At 53.5% G+C, this 27,729-nt stretch overlaps 1 pseudogene; it reads right to left on the reverse strand.

Moving 5' to 3' along the window:
• Positions 1-8,450: 8,450 nt before the first annotated feature.
• On the reverse strand, positions 8,451-26,883 carry LOC116274642 (annotated as a pseudogene).
• Positions 26,884-27,729: the final 846 nt, after the last annotated feature.

Below are 27,729 nucleotides of genomic sequence, written 5' to 3' on the forward strand. Positions count from 1 at the left end.
TCCCCTCTGGGTAGGCCGGTAAACCAGGGCTCCACCTTCTGACTGGCTGTAGGCGGTCAGATTGCTCTTGGCCACCCAGGAGTCAGCGGGTTCTTAGTTCTGGAGAAGCTGGTTGACCACAAGGGAATTGTAGGTTACTGGGCTGGCACCGTGGCTGCCCTTTGGAAGGTTCTGCTCTGACCTGTCCCTGGAGGGCTCGTCAGGCCCCAGCCAGAAGAGTTGTCACTTCCCTTCCAGCCACCCACTGTGCAAGGGACAAATCCCATGCTGGTTTCGTGCCATCTTTCACTAAGGTGTGGGAGGCACTGGCCTGAGTGATCTCTCTTTTCAAGCAAAGCCCCATCCCGCCATACTCACAGGACTGCTGTCATAGTCAGGAATGTGGATGGTTGGTTCTTCCATTTTTGTGGAACTCGGGGATGGGGGGATGTGTCTGTTGTCAGGGAGGTGCCATGGTAAATTGACAGGGCCTGATATTAGTGAAACCGCACTGGGATAGCAGCAGCCATTTAAAGTAATGATGGTAAGACACAGCGGTGGTGGTGGTTTGGTTTACATTTATGACCTTTTAAAAGTGTTTGGCATTTTAAGGAGAGGTTTGTTTTGTTTTGTTTTGTTTTGATTTTTGAGACTCATGTTGCCCAGACGGAGTGCAATGGTGCAGTTATCAGCTCACTGCAACCTCCACCTCCCGGGCTCAAGGGATTCTGCTGCCTCAGCCTCCCAAGTAGCTGGGATTACAGGTGCCTGCCACCATGCCTAGCTAATTTTTGTATTTTTAGTAGAGACGGGATTTCACCATGTTGGCCAGGCTGGTCTCAAACTGCTGACCTCGGGTGATCTGCTGCCTTGGCCTCCCGAAGCTCTGGGATTACAGTCATGAGCCACTGTGCCCGGCCAGGAGAGTTTTTTTCTGATAACAGAAGTAATGCTTTCTCATTTTAGAAAATGTGAAAATTTCAGATATATAAGGAAGTCGAACAAAACATCTCCTATGTATGAAGAAGAAGCAAGTAAAAAAGAAAAAAAAAAGAAAAGTCTCCTATGGTTTCTCCACTCAAAGACAGCTGTTAACATTTTATTGACTTCTATGGAGTTTGCCCTATGCTTCTGTTTTACGTAATACAGTGCTGTAGTGAATAGCTTCACGTCAAAATTCTTCTATAGTTTTCTCAAGTTAGAGTCTTAATTATTGGATCAAAGGAAGTGAACATTTTTAAACCTCTCGATATATATTACCAAATTGTTTTCTTTCCCCTTTCTTTAATAAATAGAGATGGGGGTCTCTCTGTGTTGCCCAGGCTGGTCTTGACCTCCTGGCCTCAAGTGATCCTCTTGCCTCGACCTCCTGAGTAGCTAAGATTGTAGGTGTGAGCCACCATGCTCAGCCACTGATTTTAACTTGTACATTTTAAACAAAATTTCTAGTAAAGTAGAACATTTCTTTGATATGTCTGTGTCAGGATTCAACTCTCCCAGGTCTTTGGAGAGGCTTTCTAACAAGGTGTCCCCCGTGGGTGGCCATCTGCCCTATGAGAAGGTCATTTCTAGTTCCAGGTCACGCACACTGTGTCAGCTGGTGGGGTGTGGAGTTTCAGGCCCAGGCCTCTTGGAAAGTACCCGAAAGAGAAACAGCTTAGAAAAGAAGGACTTGAACAGTGGTGTGGGTTGAGTTTGGAAAGTTTAGACCATGTTAGTGGAATCAGAGCTGGGAAGAGGTAGAAGTTACCTCCTGTCACTGGTTTCCAGTCCACACTTCTCAGAACTCTCCCATTTTCCAGTTGGGCGCAGTGCCTCACATCTGTAATCCGAGCACTTTATTAGGAGACCAAGGCGGGTGGATCACTTGAGGCCAGGAGTTTGAGACCAGCCCTGGCCAACATAGCGAAACCTCGTCTCTACTGAAAATACAAAAATTAGCCAGGTGTGGTGTGGTGCACTGTAGTTCCAGCTACTCAGAAGGCTGAGGCACAAGAATCACTTGAGCTTGGGAGGCAGAGGTTGCAGTGAGCCAAGATCGCACCGCTGCACTCCAGCCTGGGTGATGGAGCGAGACTCTGTCTCAAAGAAAACTCTCCTATTTTACAAAGGAGCTTCATGGTTCTCTTGAAGAAAATTAGGAATGGAGGCCACCTCTGTGTCAAAAACAACATCCCACATTTCTGTGTTTTACTTTTCTTTTCCTTTTTTTAAGAGATAGGGTCTTGCTTTGTTGCCCAGATTGGTCTCAAACACCTGGCCTCAAGTGATCCTCCCACCTTGGCCTCCCAAAGGGCTGAGATTACAGGTGTGAGCCACCACGCTTGGCCTGTTTTACATGTTGACAGACAGCATATGATCACATGTATAAGGGTTTCTGAACCCACTCTAACTGCCGGAATCACAGAGTCTAGAGAAGGGGACATAACTGCCCTGTGGCTACCCAGTGGCTTTCATCTTCTCTCAGGACAGCAGAGGCAGGACAGCCAGCATTCTGGTGAGGATTGAAGAATTAGTCGTAACAGATTTCAGCAGGTCTGCAGTGATGAGATGGGTTTCTCACATATTGTTAAGTTGAAAATAGCCGGGTCTGAGTAGTGATTAGGAGCCGTAGCTCAGTCTGAGTTGAGTACCTGTTTAAAATCTGCATTCAAGGCCTTCTTCCTAGAGGCCACAACTGCAGTGAGATCCATGTGTGGGGCTCACCCGCCCCAGGGCTCACAGCTGGGCAGGGTGATTGCCACTCAGATTCTTGTGCCAGCGCAGATCTTGTTCTGAAGCTTTTCTAATTCCCCTGAGACTAGAAAGACTTTTGGATACTTTTCCCTTTTTCTTTTGGATGAAATTGCATCTCCAGTAGAACAGCAGCATTCCATGGTGCCTCAGCCACGATCCTATGGACAGATTTGCAGTGAAAACCTGACAAGAGACTGTAAAGGAAAAGCAAGGTTTGTTTTTCCGGGTCAAAGTTGTTAATATTTAAAAAAACAAAAAAACCCAAAAAACTTTGGCCCGGCACGGTGGCTTATGCTTGTAATCCCAGCACTTTGGAAGGCCGAGGCAGGTGGATCACCTGAGGTCAGGAGTTTGAGACCAGCCTGGCCAACATGGTGAAACCCTGTCTCTACTAAATACAAAAAAAAAAAAAAATTAGCTGGGCTTGGTGGCGGGTGCCTGTAATCGCAGCTACTTGGAAGGCTGAGGCAGGAGAATCGCTTGAACCCGGGACGTGGAGGTTTCAGTAAGCTGAGATCACGCCATTACACTCTAGTCTGGGCAACAAGAATGAAACTCTGTCTAAAAAAAAAAAAAGCTTTGATTATTAAAAAGTTATATGACTATTTTAGAACATTTTTCTAGTACAAACAGAGGTAAAGAAAGAATAACCTGGGTGCAATGACTCACACCTGCAATCCCAGCACTTTGGGAGGTCGAGGCGGGTGGATCACTTGAGGTCAGGAGTTTGAGACCAACCTGGCCAATGTGGCAAAACCCTGTCTCTACTGAAAATACAAAAATTAGCCAGGCGTAGTGGTGTGTGCCTGTAATCCCAGCTACTTGGGAGGCTGAGGCAGGAGAACTGCTTCAACCTGGGAGGTGAAGGTTGCCGTGAGCCGAAATTGTGCCGCTGCATTCCTGCCTGGCGACAGAGCAAGACTCTTTCTCAAAAACAAAAACAAAAACAATCCCATAGTTCTTTAATTCCAGTGACATTTTAGTGTTGTTCTTTCCAGACTTTTAATTTTTAATTAATTTATTTTTATGAGACAGGGTCTCTCTCTGTCACCCACGCCGGAGTGCAGTGGTGCAATCACGGTTCACTGCAGCCTCAACCTTCAGGGCTCAAGCGATCCTCCCACCTCAGCCTCCTGAGTAGCTGATACTACAGGCACGCACCACCAAACATGACTAATTTTTCTGTTTTTTGTAAAGACAGGATTTTGCTGTGTTGCCCATGCAGGTCTTGTCTTCCTGGACTCAGGCGATCCGCCCGCCTTGGCCTCCCAAAGTGCTGGAATTACAAGCATGAGCCACTGTGCCTGGCCCTTTCTTTCATTTTTTAAGACTGATTTGTATTCCATCATTAGAATGTTCCATAATTGGTGCAAGAATTCCTTTATTGTAAAGTGTTTAGGCTGCCTCCAAATTGAGGCTTTTTCCCATGGCCAATTATAATACTAATAATTTTCATAATGAACCCGCATCATTAGGAGCTGAAACAAATTAGGTTTTTAAGCTGCAGCTAAGTGATGGTTAAGCCAAGGCTGCTGCAGAGACTGGTGCACCGACTCGCCACTGTATTGTGCATAATTGCTGGGTTCAAGGGGAACACAGTGGGCGTTTCTGGGCAGTGACTCAAAGGTGCCTGTGCCCCTGGAGCAGAAGGCTCACCCCTCCTTTGGTGTTTCAGAGCCTCTGGGATATTGGGCACCTGAAGAGCTGCAGCCCCAGCTCTGCCCTCAGGGAGTTTCTGTTTTGGTGGGGAGAAGGCCACCGAAACCAGGGAGTGCAGCTGTGTTTGTGTAAGTGGCCTGTGCTGTGCACACAAGGGTGGGTGGAGCCAGCCCTCCCTGGCGAGAGTGTGGGTGGGGGGCGCAGGAGAGGGGATGCCATGGTTGGGTCTTGGAAGGATGGGCGTGTTTGCTTGGAGGCTGGTATAGAGAGAGGATCAATTGCTAGAGGGTGGTAAGTGGCTTGGAATGTTCTGGAACTTTCTAGAATTAGCTGTAGGTATCAAAGGTGGAGGGCTTGGTGTGAGTACGAACAGTGGCTGGTCATGGAGGGGCTTGTGTGCCTTGTCATCCTCCTCTGGAGTCTCCAGTACCCTCCTAGGGCCTGGGACATGGCACGCCCTCCATCGGGGAGGCCGCGTGCCTTCATGAGATGTTTTAGCTGAAGTCCTCACCTGTATTTCCCAGGCTGTTTTGAGAGTTGTTTCATCCGGGCCATGAGGACATGTTGGGACTTTCCCCGTGTGCCGATGATGGAGGCGGCCCTGGCTGCCCGAGAGATGAGTGACACTCAGGAGTAATTGGCTTGGAAGGCAGTCCTCTGATTTGTACCTCATTGTGGTTACAGAAACTTCTAATTGAAGACACTGAGCTGAGCTGTTCAGCCCGCCTGCCCGAGGGCACCTCAGGTCTGATCCTCTGGGCGGGTTGTGGGCTTTTGTCGGAGGAATTGGCAGCTCTGTGGCAGGCCTAGCACCCACAGAGCTGCCGATTCCTGTGTTCGGAGTTGTTGCAGGCCTGACTCACCTGTGTTCTCATGCTGTATACTCAGGGCTGCCCTCGTGGCCATTCCTCCTCGAGACTGAAAGGGTAGGCAAGTGCTGGAGGTGAGGGGCCAGGAGAGGCAGGGAGGCCGAGATGGGTTGACTGTCTGCTGTATGCCTAGTGCTGTGTGGGTACCTTATACACACCTGTCTGTGTTATCCCTATGAAAAACACTTAGGATACATGTTGATAACTCCATTTTCCCAAAGAAAGCAAGCTTGGAGAGCTTAGATACTACCATCAAGATGATATGATAGCCAGGCATGGTGGCGCGTGCCCGTAATCTCAGCTGGGTGACAGAGTGAGACCGCTGTCTCTACAAAAAATTAAGAGATCAGTTGAGTGTGGTGGCACATGCCTGTAGTCCCAGCTGCTCGGGAGGCGGAGGCAGGAGGATGGCTTTAGCCCAGGAGGCCGTGGGGCTGCAGTGAGTGGTGATTATGCCACTGCACTCTAGCCTGGGTGACAGAGTGAGACTCTAAATAAATACATAAATGTCACCTTTTATTAAGTAGTGTATGTGTGACCTTGAGTTATTCAATCAAGGTCACACATACACGACTAAGAGGCAGCACAGGGAACAAACCCAGGTCGGGTCTGGCTCTACGGCCCATTGTCTTAGCGAGGAGGACTCAGTCTGAGGTTCACCTTGGGCTTCACTTACAGGCCCTGCTTAAAGAGGGGGAAGAGGAAAGGAGAGCACGACCCACGTCTCTCAAGCACTACACACCCTCATTGTGACAACACGCCCATGCAGGGCCCTGGCCGGTAGGGCCACCACTGATACAATCTGGAGATTCCCATGACTGTCCCCTCAAGCGTACACATCATATTTTATCCCCATTTTGCCAATGAGGAAACTGAGACCCAGGTAGTTACAGTGACGTCCTCACAGTCGTGTGGCTCATGATAAGACTGGGACCCTGGGCTTCTGGTGTGGTACCAGACTGTACTACCCCAGCAAGATTTCAATGAGAAGGGTAAGACCGCCTTCCCTGGAAGGGAGACAGATCTGGAGCAACCCCTGGAAAGAAGCAGGCATGGGCTCTGGCATCAGCGTGCACACACGCTGCATCAGCTCTGATTATTATTATTATTATAATATATTTTTTTTGAGATGGAGTCTCGCTCTGTCGCCCAGGCTGGAGTGCAGTGGCCCGATCTCGGCTCACTGCAACCTCTGCCTCCTGGGTTCACGCCATTTTCCTTCCTCAGCCTCCTGAGTAGCTGGGACTACAGGCACCTGCCACCACGCCTGCCTTTTTTTTTTTTTGTATTTTTAGTAGAGATGGGGCTTCACTGTGTTAGCCAGGATGGTCTTCATCTCCTGACCTCGTGATCCGCACACCTCGGCCTCCCAAAATGCTGGGATTACAGGCTTGAGCCACCGTGACTGGCCTGATTTTTTTTTTTTTTTTTTTTTTTTAGAGGTGGGGCCTGTTGTCACCCAGGCTGGAGTGCCTTGGGATTATAGCTCACTGCAGCCTCCAACTCCTGGGCTCAAGCTGTCCTCCCGCCTCAGCCTCTTGAGTAGCTGGGACTATTGGCGTGCGCCTCCGCACCTGGCTAATTTTTAAATTTTCTGCAGAGATGGGATCTCAGTATGTTGCCCAGGCTGGCCTCAAACTCCTGGGCTCAAACGACCCTCCTGTCCCAGCCTCCCTAAACACTGGCATTACAGGTGTGAGCCACCACACCCAGTCCCCTTGACCTCTTTCAGCCTCGGTTTCCTGTCCGTAAGTGAGAGAAATGTCACCTTATCAGTCTATGCGGCTTAGGAGAGACTAGGACATTTGATGTTGGTTGCTAAATGTTGGACCCTGGACCGGCACTCCAACAGCCAGTGCCATGGGGGGCGGCCATCATATGGGGGCATTTGCAGGCCTCTTCTCATTCAGACAACTGGAGGTGCTGACTGGAATCATTGTCCACCTTCACTCTGTCATTCTGAAGCGGTGTATAGAACATTCTAGAATACTCACCACGTGGCACGCCCCGGCTGGGTCCCAGCGATGCAGCTGTGAATGAGGCAGGCTTGGGGTTGCTGCCACCTGGGGAGGAGTAGAAGGACCATGGTTACAGCCACGGGTGGATGCAGTTGCTAGGGTTCTGGTCAGTGCTGTGGAGGGTGCAGAGGGCATGTGATGGGTCATCCTGAGCGACGCAAGCTGGGCCTGGAGGATGTGGAGTCTTTGCAAGGGAAGAGGGTGGGCTGGAGCGACTACAAGGAGAAGGTCTCAGGAGGTGGGGAGCTTGGGATGTGGGGAAGAACTCGCTGGGCCTGGTGGCCAGTCAGCAGGGGCCGGGCGGGGGAGTGGGTGCAGACAGCTTTGCAGAGGACAGAGAGGGGTGATTTGGTGCCCATCTAGGGCTTCCTTTGTGGTCAGTGATGCTTCCAGGGCACCCTGGAGACATGAGGAGGTAGAACCTGTGTCCCAAAACCCCTGCTCCTTTCCGAGACATGCTGGGTTCTCATCTTCAGCATGGTGGGTGCTAATAGGGAGGCTGAGATGGGTGGATCACCTGAGGTCAGGAGTTTGAGACCAGCCTGGCCAAAATGGTGAAACCTCATCTCTACTAAAAGTATAAAAAATTAGCTGGGCGCAGTGGCGCATGCCTGTAGTCCTAGCTACTTGGAAGGCTGAGGCAGGAGAATCACTTGAACCCACCTAGGAGGCGGAGGTTGCAATGAACCCAGTTACTGTTGCCCACTCTCCAGCCTGAAGTGACAACAGTGAAACTCCATCTCAATGAAAAAAGAAATGGAAAGGCAGTGGCTCAAGCCTGTAATCCCAGCACTTTGGGAGGCAAGGCGGAGGATCACAGTTAGAGAGATGCAAGAGCCATGTCCTGGCCGAACAGGGTGAAACTCCCGTCTCATAAAAATACAAAAAAAAAAAAAAAAAAAAAAACTAGCGAGAGGAGGCCCGAGGTGGCAGGCGCCTGTAGTCCCAGCTACTCTCTGGGAGGCTGAGGCAGGAGAATAGCCTAAAGAGCGGGAGGCGGAGCTTACAGTGAGGCTGAGATCAGCCACTGCATCAGCCTGGGTGACAGAGTGAGACTCCGTCTCAAAAAAAAAAAAAAGAGAAAAAAAGTACACGCATGATAGAGAAATCTCCACGCCCCACCCACACTTCCACACACCTCACACCTCCACACACCCCACACAACCCCAAACTTCTACACACCCCACACCTCAAACACCCCACATACCTCCACACACCCCACCCCTCCACACACCCATAAAGACTGCCCGAACCCACACTCCAGTCACTGTGGCGAGAACGCCAGACCAGAATGATGGTTCCCCGGCTCAGGGTGGCCCTCCGTGTGACTGGAACGCCCTACTCAAGCCGAGGGGGGCCTTTTCCTTTAGAAAAGCCTGCCAATTCCAGAGCCATCTCCGGGTGAGCCTGGGGTGAGGCCGGGCACAGCATCCCACCCCCGCCCACCCACCCCAGCCCTTGCAGCTTTTCAGAATGGAAGGGAGCTTTCCATTAGCCACATGTCTCAAAAGGGGCCAGCGAGGTGACCCGCCAAGAGCCTGTCCTTCCCAGGTAAACCCAAGTGCCACAGAAGGTTGCCAGCCCGGCCTGCCAACGAGTCCGGCTCCTCCCCCAGGGCAGGGGAAGGGCAGGGCGTGCAGAGCCCTGGGCTGAGGGCAGGAGCTCAAGGCCCACCCCTCCCTGAGCACACCTCCTCGCCTGTGGGCTGGAGGTCGGACACAATCGGAAGCCACCCTTGCCGCATACCAGGTGCTTCGAGTACTTCCTAGTCCTTGCCCAGCTCCTCTGCTAAGCGGAGGCTCCGGGAGGACCTGCTGAGATGACACAGCCACTGAGCGCCAGCAGGACCATGACCACGCTCCCTGCCCGCCACCACGCCCACTCGAGAGAGTCTGGACTGGCTGCAGTCCACACTTCCGCAGCCCGGGGGTGGAAGCAGGGCCAGCACCCGCTTGGGAAAGGTTCAGAACTTGATCATCACAGGCTGCTCCGAGCAGGTCTTGCTGTAACTCCCTGAACCTGCTGTGGTCCTAAAGCCTCTCCTTCCCTGGCCATGCAACGAGCAGGGCAGAGGTCACCAAGGGACCCCTCTCAGGCAGCCCACGTGGCGGCCACACAGGGCTGGGGGCCAGGGCAGCAGACCTGGGCAGTAGACCTGGACCACTGTCTGGGAGCCTTTCCCGAGACACATGCTGGCCCTGGCAGAAGGGACGGTTGTCCCCGCATCCTGAGCCGGGCGCCGCCTATCACCCACAACTTGTTGCTTATAAAAATCACAAAGTCCTCAAGAACAAGCCCCCACAGGCCAGCTGTGACTAGAGGAGAGGAGCTGAACTCTGGGAATGCGGCGGAAAGTCAGCTTCCAGGGGCCGCCTCTGCTGCCGAGTGAGGGCAGGGAGAAGGGCCACTGAGCCCCTTCCCACAGGAGACTGGGCGCAGAGAGAAGGAAGAGCGTCTGTGCAGGACAGTCAGAGGCAGCGAGGCTGGAAGGAGGCTTAGCAAAGGCCAGAGAGCTTTTGGGAACAGGAACTACCTTTCACGGACATTTTCCTCAATCTCTTAACTGAGCTGTGACTTTTAGAGGCCAGACGGGAGGCGGGAGGGCTGGCGGGCTGGGGTGCGCGGCTAAGACACACGGGGAGTCCAATGGCTGACATCAGAACACTCGTCATGCCTGCACGGGTGTGAGATCAGACACGCAGAGAGGGAGAGACATTAGAAGATTCATTCGGCATGTGACGCCAACAAACTCTGCTCAGGCCAAGGACGTGACACCATCAATGGCCACAGGGACCCACAGGTCTTCCTGGGGAATGCAGCCTCTAGGGGCTGCCAGGACTACCCAGGCCAGGAACCAGAGGGTGGGGCAGCCTGGCTCATGGTAGCCCTGGCCCCAGGGTCCACAGACAAGCCCATGCCCTCAGTGTGCAGGTGGGGACTGGACGGAGCCCGTGACTTCAGGAGAGCAGAGGGCGGAGGACACCACTCCAGAAAGCCGCCCAGGGCATGGGGTCTCCTGGGGGGGGCTGGCTCCAAGGGCTCAGCTTCCCCAGGAGGCCCCTGGCCTTCCTGGCTTGGGGTTACCAGGCCTCCAGCCTCCACCCGGCGCTCGCTGTGTGTGCTCCACACCCCTCCTGGCTGATCTGCGTGCCACGGCCTTCAGCGACAGCACTGGGGTGGACGGGCAGGAACGTGGCCCCTGGGCCTGCTCCCACACCGCAGCGTCCTCATCCTGTGAGGGCTGGGCTGCAGCAAAGCCCCAGGCTGTGGCCCTGATGCCGTCGGGCAAGGGTGGGCCTGCGGTCAGCAGCTATGCTGAGACGGACCGGCCACTCTCTCCAGGGCTCACCGCTGCCCAATACCTGCAGGGAGCCCCGCACTTGTCCTGGGGAGACCCTCCTCTGACACTGCTTCCTTTGTGCTCCCTGATGACCCAGCACTTCCTGGGACATAGCGTGTCCTCCTGCTGGACGAACCCGTTTCTGCCACACCCTCGGCCTACCCTGCTCTCCATAGTGCCAGCTCCCCGGTCCTCCCTGTCATTCGTCAGTCAGGTCAAAAGCACCTCCTCTCCAGGGAAAGGGGAAGCCCGGAGCTTCTTAGCCATCCCTTAAGGTGGCTTCCGGGGTCTGCAGAACCTGGCTTAGAGGCTGGGCACAGTCGGGTGCCGGGGGAGTTGGTAGAGATCCCAGCCCTCCTGGACCCCACTCCCCACGCAGGAACAGACGGCGTGACTCAGGGGTGAGGGCCAGCCACGGCGCCCCCACTAGAAGAACAAAGTTTCTCAACCCGGCACATGTGCCTGGCTGTGCGGACAGAAGCGGAGGCCAGCCACCAGCCTGGGCAGCACAGCCAAGGCGGGCAGGGTGAGTTGCAGTGGCCGCTCAGCAGGAGACACCAAAGCGTGCATCAGAGGACGGAGGTTCAAGCCCGGGAGCGTAATGCCCTCAACGTCCCAAGCTTGTTCCTGGCTCAAATGCGGTTCCTGTGGGAACTGAATGTTGGGTGGAGAGAAGGACAAGCGGGCGCGGTGGCAGAGAGATGGGAAAGGACAGGGACAGATGCAGTTTTCCTCAAGAGAACCTGGTGCCTCTGCACTACCCGCGTCCTCTGGGAGGACCAAAGACCAGAACACATCTCCCTACCCAGGGTTCTCCGGCAGCACTGCCTCGGTGGGCAGGCCTTCCCTGAACACCGCCTGACGGGGCCTGTGCCTCCAAGCCTCCTGCCCCGCTCTGCTGGACGACTCCTGCTATGCACTCTCCTCTGCTTCTATGGACTGTCTTCCCTCAGCACCAGTTCCACGAGGTCCCGCCCGCAGCTGCATCTCCAGTGCCTGGTCCCTGGGAGGCCTGCAGCCCTCTGTGTTTGCTGAGGAATGAAGACATCCCTGGGCCGCCACCAGCCCCCAGGAGGCCACATGAGCGACATGCGTGTCCTTTTTAAGGCAGGACCCACTCCCCTGAATTCAAGTCACAAACACACAAGTTTCAACCCAGAAGCCTGGAGAGGAGGAGGGCTAGGGACAGCCCCCCAAACTCCTGACAGCCCCCGAATCACCTGAATAACTCAGAGGGCCACAGCCTTTTTCTCCACCCATCTGGGAGGATTCCCGCTGTCAGAGCCCCGAAGAGTGAAGCCCCCACTCACTGACTCTCACTTCCAATTTGCAGACACCCCTCCTTCTAGCACCCAGGGCCAGGGCTGAGATCCAAGCCTCTCCTCTGTGTGCTCTGACCTCCCAGCCTGGGTTCGAGCCCAGTGCTAGCCCTCACCAGCTGAGCAGTCCTGGGCAGGCTGCTGACACCCACCCCTGCCCCGGGCAGCAGTGTGAGCTGTGGATGGACCACTGTTGTGACCAGAGGAGGGGTGGAGACCCTGGCCCCAGCCTCACAGTCCCTACCCCCACCCGATAAAGGAGGGGCTGGGCTATGCCACAGCCAGGGGAGCTGTCACCTGGAGGCACCATCACCTGGAAGCAGCGCCTCCAGCACCCAGTCCTTCCAAAGCATGACCTCCTGGTTATAAACCTCCTTGCAAAACCCTGTGCACGAAGACTCGTCTCTGCAGCCGGGCATGGTATAATTCCTCAACCCACAAGCACGCCAGGGTGACAGGACACCGCTCTCCAGCTCTGGCTCTGGGGTGCTGGCCAGGCTCCTCTCATTCCCCGCTCCCCTAGACAACGCTCCCCCAACAGGCACCAACACTGGGCCTTGAACTGGGGGAGGCAGCAGGCTACACAGCCTGCAGGCTCTCCTATTTCCTTAGGCCTGAACCAGCTTCCCGAATCTGTTTCCCCACAAGTAAAACGGACGTTAAAATACCTGCTTTGCTACGGGATTGCTCTGAGAGCCACGGGGACAGAGAACAGGATGGACAATTTGGGACGCAGCCTGGATAGAACCTTCAGCCTCAAGAGCAGAGGAAGGGGGCAGGTGGTAACTCCACATCCTGGGCACTCAGATCTGTGTCATGGCCTCAGAGGTCGCTGTCAGGCCTGGCCACGAAGGCTCGCGACAGCCCCAGAGCTGGAAGGAGCTAGGCCATGAGGAACCGTGTGGGGGCCCCGTCTGTTTACCCACAACTTGTCTCCAACACCACTACGGCCGCCCACGCACACGCGCATACACGGTACACTGTGACTTCCCCACGGCGCCGCATGGTGACTTCAGTGGGCAGGGACTTTCTGGCCAGTGCGTCTTGCTCATTCCGTCTCCCCTGCCCCACTCCAGCTCCTCTCCCTCCTGCCCCCACCTCTCTGGCTGCTCCTTCATTTTCTCTTCAGGCTTCTCTTCCCAGAGTCCCGCCCGCGGTCTCTAGCGCACACGCTCCAGTGAGGGGTCGGGGCACCTCATTCCGCCACAAACTGCTCTTCTGAGGCCCACAGCCAAATCCCACTGCCCCAGAACAGCTCCACTGGCCACTCCACAGCCATCAGTCCCTCCAAACCTCCCCCCAGACTCAGCAGCACCAAACTGTCATAGGCAAGAAGGCCCGGGGCTGTGTCTCAGCTCTGCCAAGGGCTGGCAGAGAATTTTTTAATTCTCCAAGCCTGTTTCCTCTAATGAAAATGGGCACAGGCCGGGCGCGGTGGCTCAAGCCTGTAATCCCAGCACTTTGGGAGGCCGAGACGGGCGGATCACGAGGTCAGGAGATCGAGACCTTCCTGGCTAACACAGTGAAACCCCGTCTCTACTAAAAATACAAAAACTTAGCCGGGCGAGGTGGCAGGCGCCTGTAGTCCCAGCTACTCGGGAGGCTGAGGCAGGAGAATGGCGTGAACCCAGGAGGCGGAGCTTGCAGTGAGCTGAGATCCGGCCACTGCACTCCAGCCTGGGTGACAGAGCGAGACTCCGTCTCGAAAAAAAAAAAAAAAGAAAATGGGCACAAAAGCCCCTACCTCAGTGATTTAAGGATGCAATGAATTCACACACACCAAGCCCCAGGCTGCTCCTGAGTCATGACTGGCTGTGCTCCACACACCAAGCCCTAGGCTGCTCCTGAGTCATGACTGGCTGTGCTCCAGCAGGCCTCAGTCTACCCCCAATCCCCCCTCACAACCCTCAGCCTGACGGCTCCTGCCTCTGAATGTTTCAAACCAAACCTCCTACTCCACTCCACTACCTTGAAGCTGGTCAGGCCTTGGCTGGTGCCCCCAGGTCTGAGATCAGGCTTTGCACTAGCCGCCCTGCCTCCAGACTTGTCCCCTCTCAGCCACCCTGCACTATGACAGCGACTCACCTAAAACACCAACTCACTGAATTCTGCTACATCACCCTGTGAGCAACGGCGGTGCCATCTACCTCCTGACATACCTCGCACTTTCCAGAAGTTAGAAAATAACCTCAGCTGGGCGCGGCAGCTCGTGATGGGAATCCCAGTGCTTTGGGAGGCCAAAGCAGGATGATGGCTTGAGCCTGGGAGTTCAAGACCAGCCTGGGCAACATAGTAAAACCCTGTCTCTATAAAAAATAAAAAAACTGGCGGGCATGGTGGCATGTGCCTGTAATCCCAGCTACTCAGGATGATGAGGCAGAAGGATCGCTTCAGCCCAGGGGTTGGAGGCTGCAGTGAGCTATGGCCTAAGCCTGCACACCAGCCTGAGAGACACAGCAAGATCCTATCCTCTGCAACAAGAAAAAGGCCTGGGGCATGGTGGCTCATGCCTGTAATCCCAGCACTGGGAGGCCAAGGTGGGTGGATGGGGCAGGTCAGGAGTTCAAGACCAGCCTGGTCAACATGGCGACACCCATCTCTGTTTAAAAATACAAAATTACCTGGGTGTGGTGGCAGGCATTTATAATCCCCAACTACTCGGGAGAGGCTGAGGCAGGAGAACTGCTTAAACCTGGGAGGCAGGGAGGTTGCAGTGAGCTGAGATCCCGCTCCGCGCACTCCAGTGGTGACAGGGAACAGACTCTGTCTCAAAAAGAAAAAGAAAAACCAAAACCCTGCCATGTGTGGGCTTCTACCAAACCCCTGCTACCCAGGCTGCTGAAACAGAATGGATGCGAGAGACCAATGTAGTAGAGTATTTTTGGGATCACTAGGTGAAAGCATTGCTTGAGCCCAGAGTTCAGACAGTGAGCTGGGTTAAGCATGCCTGCCTGTCCCATGCTGTGTGACAAGGCAAGGGCTGTTTCTAAAAATTAAATGAAACCCAAAACAGTTCAAGATGTGCAGATGTATGGTTAGTACAGCACAAGATCTGGCTGGACCCAAAAGGTGCTTCTTATTCAAGATGAGGTATGCAGCAGAAATAGGTCATTAATTCCCAGAGAGGGGGCTCCTTTAAGAAATGTTTAAAACATTTCAGGACAAATGACTATTTAAATATAATGCAATTCAATGCAAAAATGTTAAAGGATATGAAAAGTTCTGCACTCGAGCGCCCACCGTCATCAGGACCCACGTCCCCAGAGAGCCAAAGGATGGGTGCCTGGGCTCACTCTGGGGGACTTCACATCACCAGAAAAGCTGCTCCCCTGGAAGCCATGGCTCTCCCTGAGGATCCAGAGGGTGACAAGGCCCCACATCACAATTTCTTCCCCACTGAGTCAGACTGGACTGCTCTGCAGCCCAAGGGCAGGCACCTACCTGCGAGCGCCTGCTGGACTCTGCTGGGCTTTGGCATCTGCACGGGCACAGTGGCAGGGATGCTCCCCGGACTGCAGGACGGACCGCTGAGAGGAGGCACTGGGAAAAGAGCAAACTTGGTGCTGCAGCTTATCAGAAACTGAGTGAGAGAAAGCCACTGTACTCATCACCAAATAAGTCACTGAGGTGCCTTGGCAGCTTTCCGCAGCTCCTTGGGTGCCTCTGTGTGTAGAGATAACTAGTTTTGTTTTTCCTGGGCAATTCAGAGGACTCAGGAGGGGTGTGGTGGCTCACACCTGTAATTCCAGCACTTTGGGAGGATGAGGTGGGAGGATCACTTGAGGCCAGGAGTTTGAGGACCACCTGAGCAACATAGTGGGACTCCATCTCCTAAAAATTTAAAAGTCTGCCAGGCGGTGAGTGCGCTGTACTTGGGAGGCTGAAGCAGGAGGGTGGCTTGAACCCAGGAGGTTGGGGCTGCAGTGAGCCAACAATCCGTCACCTGGTCAGGCCATGGAAGCTGACAAGTGAATCCTGTCTCAAAAAGGCTCTGAAAACCAATCATTTCATACCTGTAGCCAGATCTAAGAAAATAAAAAGTATTTCGCCCTACCAGTGTTAGCAAAATGCAGACTTCGGGCGGGTCACGGTGGCTTGGCCTGTAATCAGCCTTTGGGAGGCTGAAGCAGGTGGATCCTGAGGTCAGGAGAATTGATACCACCTAACATGGAGAAACCCCATCTCTACTAAAAGCCAAACAATTAGCTGGGCATGGTGGTGTACGCCTGGTCCCAATATAAATCAAATGAGGCATGAAATCTTTCATAGACCCAGGAGGTGGAGGTTGCTGAGATTGTACCTGCCTCCGGCCTGGGCAACAAAATGAACTCCGTCTTTAAAAAGCCAGGCGTGGTGACTCAGCACTTTGGGAGGCCGAGGTGGGTAGATCCCTTGAGGTCCAGAGTTCAAGACCATCTTGGCAGATGGTGAAATCCCATCTCTACTAAAACTAAAAATTAATGGCGTGGTGGCAGGTGCCTGTAATCCCAGCTACTTCAGGGGGACTAAGGCGGAGAAATCGTTGAACCCTGGGCAGCAGAGGTTCCAATGAGCAAGGCTCCCACACCCTGCACTCCAGCCTGGGCAACAGAGAGAGAATCCTGTCTCAAAAACAAACAAACAAAAAATGCAGGTTCTCATAGCACCTGTTTAGAGGAGACACCTGGCAGAAACCACTTTAGCAAATGCTCATGACCTTCGTCACCAGTAACAGACAAGTCAGTATCACCCCATGATACGATGCTCTGGGAGGGACACACCATTTTGGGGGGATTTAATGTCAAAAATGCATTATCTAGCCTGGGCAACAATCAAGACCCCATCTCCAAAAAGAAAAACTAGCTTAGGTGTGGTGGCATCGCCTGTGTGTATTATGCCGCCTTGAGAGGTTGGTGGGAGATCACTTGAACAGGAGTTCAAGGCTGCAGTGAGCTATGATCTCACCACTGTACTCCAGCACAGGCTGGAGGCTCTGTCAAAAAAGAAATAATGAAGGGCATTATCTTTGTCGAAACATGGGAAAACTTAAGACAAACTCAAATTAAGGGACATTCAATAAAGCACCTCTATGAAAGTAACAAGGTTATGAAGGATAAAGACTGACAAACTGTTCCAGCCCAGAGAAGGACGAGGAGAATAAGAACTGGAAGTGAAGTGGGACCCTAGATTGGATCCTGGGACAGAAAGAGGACAGTAGTAGAAACTAATTTGAAAAATCAAGAAAAAAAAAACTTCAGAGTATTGTACCAGTGGTAATTTTCTTTCTTTTGAGAGGGAGGGAGGAGGTGGTCTTGCTCTGTTGCCAGGCTGGAGTGCAGTGGTGTGATCTTGTCACTGCTGTCTCACGCCTCCCAGGTTCAAGCAATTCTCCTGCCTCAGCCTCCCAAGTAGCTGGGGCTACAGGCTGTATGCCACCATGCCTAGCTAATTTATGTATTTTTAGTAGAGATGGGGGTTTTGCATATGTTATAGGATGGTCTTGATTTCTTGACCTCGTGATCTGCCTGCCTTGGCCTCCCAAAGTGCTGGGATTACCGTCTTGTTCCCTACAATGATTATATTCAGGTCACTCATTTGGTCTTTTATTTATTTTTCCAAGGCAGGGGTCTCACTGTGTGGCTGGATGGAGTGCAGTGGCATAGTCTTGGCCATCTGCAGCATCTGCCTCTGGGTTCAGAAAAGTTCTCATGCCTCAGCCTCACAATAACTGGGATTACAGGTGTGTGCCATACATCGACTAATTTTTGTATATTTAGTAAGGCAGAGAGTTTGCGTCATATTGGCAAACTGGTCTCAAACTCCTGACCTCCAAATCTGCCCACCTCCAGCTCCCAAGATGCTGGGATGGTATTTTCCACACCTAACCTCATTGGTTTAAATTCATCATATTTCTTTTTAGAGGGAGTAGGGTCATGCCAGCAGAGTGACATGGTGGAAGCATGCTGGGCTCACAAAGTTGGGCTCTTGCTCTGTTGGAGTTCAAGCCCTTAGCTGGAGTGCAGTGGTGCAATCATAGCTCACTGCAGCCTCCACCTCCTAGGCTCAAGTGATCCTCCTGCCTCACCCTCCTGAGTAGCTGGGACTACAGGTGAAGCCACCACATCTATTTAGTTTTTAAATATATATATAAACAGAATCTTGCTATGTTGTCCAGGCTGGTCTGAAACTCCTGGCCTCAAGAGATCCTCCCACCTTGGCCTCCGAAAGCACTGGGATTATGGGCATGAGCCACTGTGCATGGTCTGAGTTTGTTTGTTGTGTTCTTAAACAGGATTGTCTCTGCGGCTGTGCCACGCAAACAGCAGCTTCTTGCTCTCCTCGCCTACTCCCAATCCAAAGACAAGGCTGGCAGTGGATCTGGGGGCCCTGATAATGCCAAGAAGGGCAGGGAGTCTGGACACCTGGGTCAAGGTCCTGGCTCTACTGGTGCACTCACCTTCCATTCATTGGAGCCAAACCCCTCCCTTCCTCAGTCCCGGTTTCCTTCCCCCTGCTTTTTCCTCAGAGTCTTGCTCCTCACCCAGGCGAACTGGAGTGCGTGGTGTGGTGGCTCACTGCCAACCTCTCACCTCCAGGCTCAACAATTCTCCCTTACTCAGCCTCTAAATATCAAGACCACAGGCCCCTGCCACCATGCCCGGCTGTTTGTGGTAGAGACGGGGTTTTAACCATATTGGCAGGCTAGTCTTTAATTACTGAACTCAAGTGATCCACCACTGCTGCAACCTCCCAAGCGTTAAGGATTACAGGTGTCCCTCTTAATTCTTTTTCTCTGATGGTCTCTGCAACTCTAAGGTTCTGTAAGTGAAGGCATTCAGGACCCTCTAGGGCAGCACTGAGCTCAAGCCCTTAGTTGGAGCCCAGAAAGCTGAAGTTTGGCACTGCAAGTCTACAAAACAAATGGGCTATGCAGCAGGCTAGGCATCACTGGCCCAGAGGGGCTCTAAGCCCATGGTGCTCCTCCCCCTACCACCCCCGCTTGAGATGGTCCCTGACTACTCCACTTACAGAAAAATCGGTAAGTGGGTCTTTAGCTTTACCCAGGAGAGGCCGCGATATCTGAACGAGAAGGCTTGCTTCTGTTCTAACAAGAACGAACAAGAAGTCCTTGCTTCCAAGGACTAGAGCAGAAAGCAGAAGCTGGTGGGAGGCTTCCAATGAAGCTCACCTGTGTGACTGGAGAGCAGGAAACCAGGAGTGTGTTCTGCAGAAAGCTCTAAAAATATCACCACTTCCCCCATATAATCACAGTTCCCCCCGGTGTGTGTCCCTGCTGTGACCTCTAGGAACTGAACCATACAAGGATACAGAGGTTCCCAAGATGGGGGCCCCCAGGGGTGGATGGAACCTCAGAGGTTATCAATCGCCCTCATCATCCTCAGAGGGCTCGGACCTGCAGAACGTTCCCAGATGGGGGCACCAACTGCCCCCTGAAGTGTCCTTCTCTGAGAAGTCCCTACAGTCATGACCTCAGGCACCCTCCTCCTCTCCCCGACTCCTGGTCCGCCTATCAGGCCCTCCCTGGCTTTCCTGTCTGTGACCATCTCCAGAAGATCCCAGACAGCGTGGGAAACGTGAGACATGAGGACTCCGGGAGTTTTCTATGCAGGGCGAGGGGCAAAACCAGGAGGCCGGAGAGGAAGGAGATCCAAAGCCCCTCTCCAAGGCCACACCCTCTGGGACTGGGGCTGGCAGCCAGTCCCATGAGCTGCAGAGGCTGGACGATGCTAAGCGTATCTTCCATCAAAGCAGTGTCTTGCATGGGCAAGTCCCCTTCCCGAGCCTCAATTCCTCTACCTATGAGGATGATTCCCAAAGGCCACATGGAACGGTGAGAACTCAGGACAAGTATCGTGGACCAGGTCTTGCAGAACAGGGAGGTGAAATGAGCTAAGGTCCTGGGTACTTTCCTGTAGGGCCCTAGCTACATCCTGAAAACCACAGCAACAATAAAGCAGAAGGCAACCTCAGAGGCAGCCAGTCCAGCCTCTCAGCTCAAAAGAAGAAGAGGCAGGGCACGGTGGCTCACACTTGTAATCCCAGTGCTTTGGGAGGCCAAGAGTTTGGGACCAGCCTGGGCGTGTATTCTACCTTTAAAACCTGGATGGACAACAAGCACCTTACTGCACAAGCATGTAAGCGTAATGGCATGGCCGCCATATATCTCAATGGTGAGTGGAGGAAGTCAGTCTCTCCGTGCGACATTGACGGCCCAGGAGGAGGGCTGCATGTCCACCACCTTCCTCTGGCCTTTGGCACTTTGGCATGGAGTGAGTGGGGTGTGTCCCTGTCCTCTCTCCCAGCTCTATATACCTCAGCAAGTGTGCCTTGCCTGCAGGGAGGGCCTGCACCCATACCTTAGAGTCAGGCCGAGGAAGGCCCAGCATCTACCAGACAGACATTATTGTCCCGGCGAAAAAGCAAAAAGATATGTAGTGTGCCATGGGTCACTGGGATGCCAGGGGGAAGTGACCGGCCAAAAGAAGGCAGGGGCAGCAGCAGCCGCCCACCGGCCAACAAGCCACAGAGCTGGTAGTACATGGTTGTAGAGACCACTAGGCCATTTGTGAAACAAAGGCGCCCCAGGCCACCTTGCTGAGCTGTGACAGACTGCTGAATCGCCCTTTTAAACCATCCAAGTGCTATGCAGTGCCACACGCTCTCCGTTAAGGGAGACAAGAGCGTGCATGACACATTTAGGAAAGATTTCCATCCAATATCATTGAAACCTGGTTCTGGTCTTAAAGGAGATCAACTTCAGCTACAAATCTACCCTTACTAACCCAACTCAGCCCAGATGACACACTTTCTTGTATCACGGCCTATTCCCAGGGGCCACGTGGAAGCTGTGCACATGAGTTCCAGGAAATTTTTCGATTTCATGCGTTCACATGGTATTTCTAGTGGCTGCCAGTAAAAAGTCGGTTCTCGGGCCTTCCCAGCCCATGGCGGTGGCTCTAGAAGGGCCCCGCCTGCCCTGCCTGCCCCCACATCCAAGGTAACTTTCACCTGCTGCTGTTGACAAGCACTTGGCTGTGAGAAGCTCGCTCACCTGCTAGTTAAGGGTCCAGGCCCACTAAGCCCCATCTGGCTCTGCCCGTCAGGAGGTTCTTCTGCAGGGGAGCCTCGCTTTATAAATCAGGCAGGCAGAAAAGCCTGTTTTTGTGAGGATAGGCCCGTGCAGGAGTGAGATCGCCTCCCCAGCTCCCAAAGAAAACCAAAGATCAGGATCTTCCTGCCCCCGGAGACAGGCCCCTTTGAGGCTGGTTCTACTAACAGAGCCTGCTGGCCTGGTTCCCTCCTGACTTAAATGTGGGGCAAGACACAGCAAGCCCAGCCCAGCACCAAGGAAGACGGACTGGCCCAGCCACCTTCTTTTCTGTAACTTGCCTGGCCCCAGTGGGACCCACGTCAGCACTTCTGGGCCCTCAGGCTAGGGATGGGGACCCCAGAGAAATATTGGGGGACACGCAAATGGTTTAGTAGAGACCAGTGGGGCCCAATACCAGGAGAAAGGAACAAAGCCACATTAAGAGAATCCCGCTCTAGCACTATCCAGAAATTTGCCTCAAAATAATTCCTAAGAACTTAAGAAGCTCCAGGAGGCTGGGTGAAACAGAACTGACAGAAGTCCCAGTGCCTCTAAGAACCCTCCTGGGCCTGTAGATAGAGTACACTGTTCTCTGAAACAGGCTGACCCAGATATTCAGGGCGGGAAGTTGAGGCAGCACCTCCCTGAGCCCGGCTTGCCTATGTCTGTGTCCTCAAGAGAACCCCAATAACACCTTCCTGTCGCAACTCCCAGAATGATCTCAGATGCACGTGCCCCAACTCCTGGCAGAAGATGCCCAAGAGAACTCTAACTCACCCAAGGCCCATCACTCTCCTGTCTACTGGCCTCTTCCTAGCTCATCCCTCAAGAGGCCTTTTGGAGAAGCAGAGTGTATCATGCCTATAATCTCATGTTGGAAGGCTGAAGGATTACTTGAGCCGAATTCAAGACTAGCCTGGACAACATGGCAAGATGTGCCAATACATAAAACTGAAAAATTGGCGTGTGGTGAATTATGCGCTGTAGTCCAGCTACTCAGGAGGCTGAGGCAGGAGGATCACTTGAGCACAGCAGTTCGAGCCTGCAGGGAACCATGACTGTGCCACTGTACTCTAGCCTGGGTGACTTGTAAAACCCTGTCTCTAAAAATAGTAACAAAATAAAATTAAAATGTATTAAAAGAGCCCCCTGCCTTCCCGGGAGCATCAAGAACTCCCCATGTGCCCCAGATAGCGTACTCTTGGGGCCTGGGCTGAATCCCAGCTCTGGCTGGCTTGCTGGCTGTGTCACCAACCTCATGGGCCTGGACGTGCTCCCCTGTAAGTGAAGAACACTGCTCAGCCTGAGGCTGGGCGTGGCACTGGGTAAGTCCTCCAGCAGCCCCTGCTCAGGAGGCCTGGCACATAAATACAGAACCAATGAGTGGGGTGGCTGTCACTGTGTCTTACACAAGTGACAGAAGTCTCAGAAACACCTGATCTGAGAAAAATACTGGAATTAGAAGTGCATGAAGAAGTCTCGACCACCCTGAGAAGTTTCAGCCCTTGACGTGGGTGCAGTAGGCAGGGGTGGGCCAGTGAGCAGGGAGGCAGCAGGATGCTGACCAGGGCCAGTGCGGCCCACACACTCCCTCACCACCCACACCAGCACACTCTCGGAAAGCCCCGTCCCAGCTACCACTCTGAATTCTCAAAATGTGCTCCAAGCCCAACACTCTCAATAATGAATGACGAAGCCCCAAGTCAGCGGAAGCGTCAGAGAGCTACTTGTGTGGCCATTCACATGGCCAAATCAGGGGTTCCTGACTATCTTTTTGAGATGGAGTTTTTGTTTTTGTTTTTGAGACGGAGTACTTGCTCTGTCGCCCAGGCTGGAAGTGCAGTGGCAGGATCTCCAGCTCACTGCTGTGGCTCGCCTCCCGGAGTTCACGCATTCTGCCTCAGCCTCCCGAGTAGCTGGGACTACAGAGCCTGCCACCTGGCCGGCTAGTTTTTGTATTTTTAGTAGAGGCAGGGGTTTCTTTTGCATTGTTGCATAGGATGGTCTCGATCGGCCACCGTGATCCGCCCCGTCTCGGCCTCCCAGATGCTGGGATTACAGGCTTGAGCTGCAGCGCCCGGCCGAGATGGAGTTCCTCTTTGTCACCCAGGCTGGAGTGCAGTGAAATGGTCTCGGCTCACTGCAGCATCCGCTCCTGGGTTCAAGAGTTCTGCCTGCGGCCCCTTACAAATAGCTGAGTTACAGGTGCTGACCACCATGCCTGGCTAATTTTTGTATTTTTAGCAGAGATGGGTTTCACCATATTGGCCAGGCTGGTCTCAAACTCCTGACCTCAGATGATATGTCCACCTTGGCCTCCCAAAGTGCTGGGATTACACACATGAGCCACTGGGGCCCCAGCTTTGGAGCAGGGTCTCAGCTCTGTTGCCCTAGAGGCTGGAGTGCAGTGGCACGATCACAGCTCACTGCTGCCTGTTCCTGGGCTCCAAGCTGATCCTCCTGCCTCAGTCTCACAGGTAGCTGGGATCACAGGTGTGCACCACCATGCCTGGCTAATTAAAAATTTTTTGTGTGTGTGGAGATGAGGTCTCACTATGTTGCTCAGGCTGGTTTCTGACTCCTGGGCTCAAATGATCTTCCTGCCTTGGCCTCCCAAAGTGCTGGGATTAAAGGTGTCAGCCTCTGTGCTTGGCCAATCTCCTCACTTTAAATGCCACCTGCTCTGGTCTGCACTGGGCCCGTGGTATCCTTCACTCTCTCTCAAGGAGCTGAGTGCTTTACCAGGCACTCTGGGCTGGGCTGCATCAGCAGGGCGGTCGCCCATGCCTGCCATGCACTACATGCTCCACATTCTGTCCTCCCTCACACCGTGCTGACAGCCCCCACACTGGAGCTGAATTGCGCGGTGGGAGCTGGCCCAGCTCTGGTCTCTGGGTCTTCGCGACCTGGCACATGGCAGGAGTCAGTGTACAGGCAGTGACCCGGTGTTCTCGGGCACAATGTCTTTCAGCCATGAAGCCCATGGCTTGAAACCTGGGCTCTAACTCTGCTCTCGTCATGAGGGTCCATGCCTTCGTGAGTGAAAGGACTGTAGATTCTAACCCGTGTGGTGACCACCAGGACTCAGGTACAAGGGGTCAGGTAGGCTCTGGACGGCCACGGCACCTCAGCACCCACATGGCACATGCAAATGAGATGCCATGGCAGGGACCACCCAGGGGGCAGGAGCCGCGTCTGCAGGAATTGGGGTGAGTCTTCCCAGCCAAGTAAGGGCGGAAACACAGGGCAGACAAAACGAGTGGCTGTTGCCCGCGTGCCTGACTGCACACCAAGTGGAGAAGTCTGGGGCAGGTGCTGCAGTCCCAGGTGGGAGGCTGGAAGCGGTGAGGGCTGGCTCCCCAACAGGAGGAGCAGCCCCAGGGGTGGTGTGTTCAGCCTGAAGCAGGCCGAGCGGAGAGTGAGGTTTGCTGTAAACCTGATGGAATTAAAGCCTAAAAGCGGTCCTGTGCGGGGGGTGCTGGGGGAGGCGGGGTAGCGCAGGGGAGGGTTGGAGTGGAGTGGCGTGACTTGGCCTGACCACGGGGCCAGTTCCGCTGCCGCTGAGGCACTGGTGGCAAGAGCAGGCAACGCCCATGTGGCTACGGCGGGCTGATGATGAGTAGTCACAGGTAAAGCGGCCTTCTGGCGCCGCACCTCTGGCAAGCTGGAAATCTGTTGGTCACGTTTGGGTGGCATAGTTGACAGTGTAGTTGTACCCCAAGCAGTGATCCATGAAACTGGTTGCCCCAGCCCACCTGCTGCTCCCAGGTCTGGGCCTTTGGCAGTAGGCGGTCCAGGAGCCATCGTCGCTCAACCCACTCCCAGGCAAGCACACCTCGGCCAGGGCTGAATGGAGAACAAGGTGTCACTTTTAGCCTCATATTGCCTGTTTCCAAAGAAAAACAAAAGGTTAGTCTGCTAGCATCCCCAAAATACAGGGAACGTTCAAATTCTTTTTCCTTATTGTTAAATAGGAACTGGTAAAATTTTTAGTCATGCTGCTATTTGTTTATTTGTTGCAGACAAGTCCCTTTGTCGCCCAGGCTGCAGTGCCGTGATGTGATCATAGTTCTCTGCCACCCTGACCTCCTGGGCTCAAGCGATCCTCCTGCCTCAGCCTCCTGAAGAGCTGGGACTACAGGCACATGACACTATACCCAGCTAACTTCAAATCCACGGCCTCTATGACACCTGCCACTTTCATTCCCCAATTAACACTTCCTGCTCTCCGCTTCACAATATACACAATTTGATTGTTATTATTTATCCTGTCTGCTATCTTTCTCAGTTGACTTCACACAACGTGAAGGCGATGACTTGGGAGCTGACTGACAGCCACAGTTTTCACAGACTCTACGACACTCCTGACAAAGATTAACACAGAGTTTCCAGGGCCAGGCCTGATAGCTCAAGCCTATAATCCCAACACTTTCGGAGGCCAAGGCAGGAAGATCACTTGAGCTCAGGAGTTGAAGACCAGCCTGGGCAACACAGGGAGATGGAGACCCTGTCTCTACAAAAAACAAAAAACAAAAACAAAAAAAGAAAAAAAATCTCATACTTTTAAAAAAAATTTAAAATTAAAATTGGAAAAAAAAAAAAAAAGGAAAAACCAGTTTCTCAAGTCATGCTTTTGGTAGCACTATAGACCAATAAGTCCTTATTTCAGGGCCAGCCCTATAGGCTGCAGGACGGTGAGCAGCATCCCTGGCCTCCACCCACCAGATGCCAGGAACTTACCTCCCACCCACTCAGCTGTGACAACCAACAATGTCTCCAAACATTGTCAGATGGCCCTGGGGACAAAATCACCCTGGAATGGAGGAAGGGACGGCTCCAAGAGGAAACTGGTGCCTCATTCTCAATAATGCTGATCAAAACACACTGCAGGTCCAGGCGCGGTGGCGCACGCCTGTAATCCCAGCACTTTGGGAGGCTGAGGCAGGCAGATCACCTGAGGTCAGGGCTTGAGACCAGCCTAGCCAACATGGCAAAACCTGTCTGTCACTAAAATACAAGAAGCTAGCCAGGTGTGGTTGTGGAGCCTGTAATCCCAGCTACCGAAACTAGAGGCAGAATTGCTTTCGAACCAGGCAGGGGTTGCAGTGCGAGATCACCATTGTGCACTCAGCCTGGGCAACAGGCGACTGAACTCCGTCTCAAAAAGATCAAAACACGCCATAGACCAAAAAGCAATGCACACATGCAGAGAGCAGTTGCCTGCCAGGAGCACACAACCATGAGTGAGCAGGCAGGGCCCTCTGAACTCCCATGGCGCACCAGCCCTCCATGCCAGCCTGCCTGCCAAAGAGACCCTCCAACCTCTGCGGTCAGGACAGTGACTGCTTTCTGTGAGACAAGGAAGGGCCTCCCACAGCATCTCCTGTGAGCTGCACTCAACCTGTGTGGATGTTCCCACTCACTGCACCCACCTACCACCACGTGTGCTGCAGGGAGAGAGCAGCTCTGTAGGTCACGTCCATCACCCCAACACCTGGCACAGGCAGGGGCTTGATTGGCCAGCCCAGATATGTGTGAGTACGTCTTGGGTGTCCTGGCGGAACTGGGTCCAGCTGGGGAGGTCAATGATGTAAGGGGCCAGCGAGGGGTCTGCCTGGCCCAAAGGGGGACACTATTAGGCAGGCTCCAGGCAGGCGTTGGCCTGCTGGACCAAACTGCTGCTGCCGATGGGGCTGCAGGCAATGGCTATTAGGCTCCAGGTGCCCAGCCCGTCCTGCCATTCCCACACGGCCACAGCCACGGGGCTGGTGTACACCTGCACCAGGAAGGGCTTGGGGCCATGGCCATCTTCCCAAGGAGTCCTGCTGCTTCCCCAAACGGCTTCAGACCCCTCTGGCCTGGAGTCCTGGGGTCATTGCCCAGAGCCTCCGGCAGATCTGTGAATAGGACACGAGCAGTTACCAATGTACAGCAGTAGCCCTGCAGAGTCAGCCTCAGGGCAGGGGAAACACACCATGCTTTTCCGCATTTGATTTTTGGGATGGGGTCTCCTCTGTCACAGGCAGGTCTTTGACAGTGCGATCTTGGCTCACGGCAGCCTCAAACTCCTGGGCTCAAGCAATCCTCACAACTCAGCTGCAATAGGCATTTGCTGCCACACCCAGCTGATTTTTTTCCTTTTTGTAGAGATGGTGTCTGTGTTGCCCAGGCTGGTCTCAAACTCTAGCCTCAAGGGATGCGGCTTCGCCTCAGCCTTTTAAAGTGCTGGGATCTGAGTGTGAGCCATGCGTGCCTAGTCATGCTTGCTTTCTTTCCCTAACATAAGGGCACCATGAATCAGAACCACAGTCCTGCCTCTTTACTCTGGCAGCCAGAGGAAGGAGTGCAAAGTCCAATCCTACAGCCTACCTACAAAATTTTTAGGCCAATGAAGAAGAGCGAGGCTGAAATTCTGGGTGCTAGTCACCTTTTCTTCTTTCTTGCCATGGTAATTCCCCTCTGGCCCAACTGCTTGAGTGTATCATTTTCATCTATTATTTTCTTTTTCTCTCTTTTTGGGACTGAGTCTCACTCTGTCACCAGGCTGGAGTGCAGTGGCGGATCTCAACTCACTGTAAGCTCCGCCTCACGGGTTTAGGCATTCTCCTGCCTCAGCCTCCCGTGTAGCTGGGACTACAGAAGCCTGCCACCTCATGCGGCTAGTTTTTGTATTTTTAGTAGGGGTGAGTTTCACCGTGTTAAGCCAGGATGGTCTGCC

Source organism: Papio anubis, chromosome 4 (assembly GCF_008728515.1).
Source record: "Papio anubis isolate 15944 chromosome 4, Panubis1.0, whole genome shotgun sequence".
NCBI classification, from domain to species: Eukaryota; Metazoa; Chordata; class Mammalia; order Primates; family Cercopithecidae; genus Papio; species Papio anubis.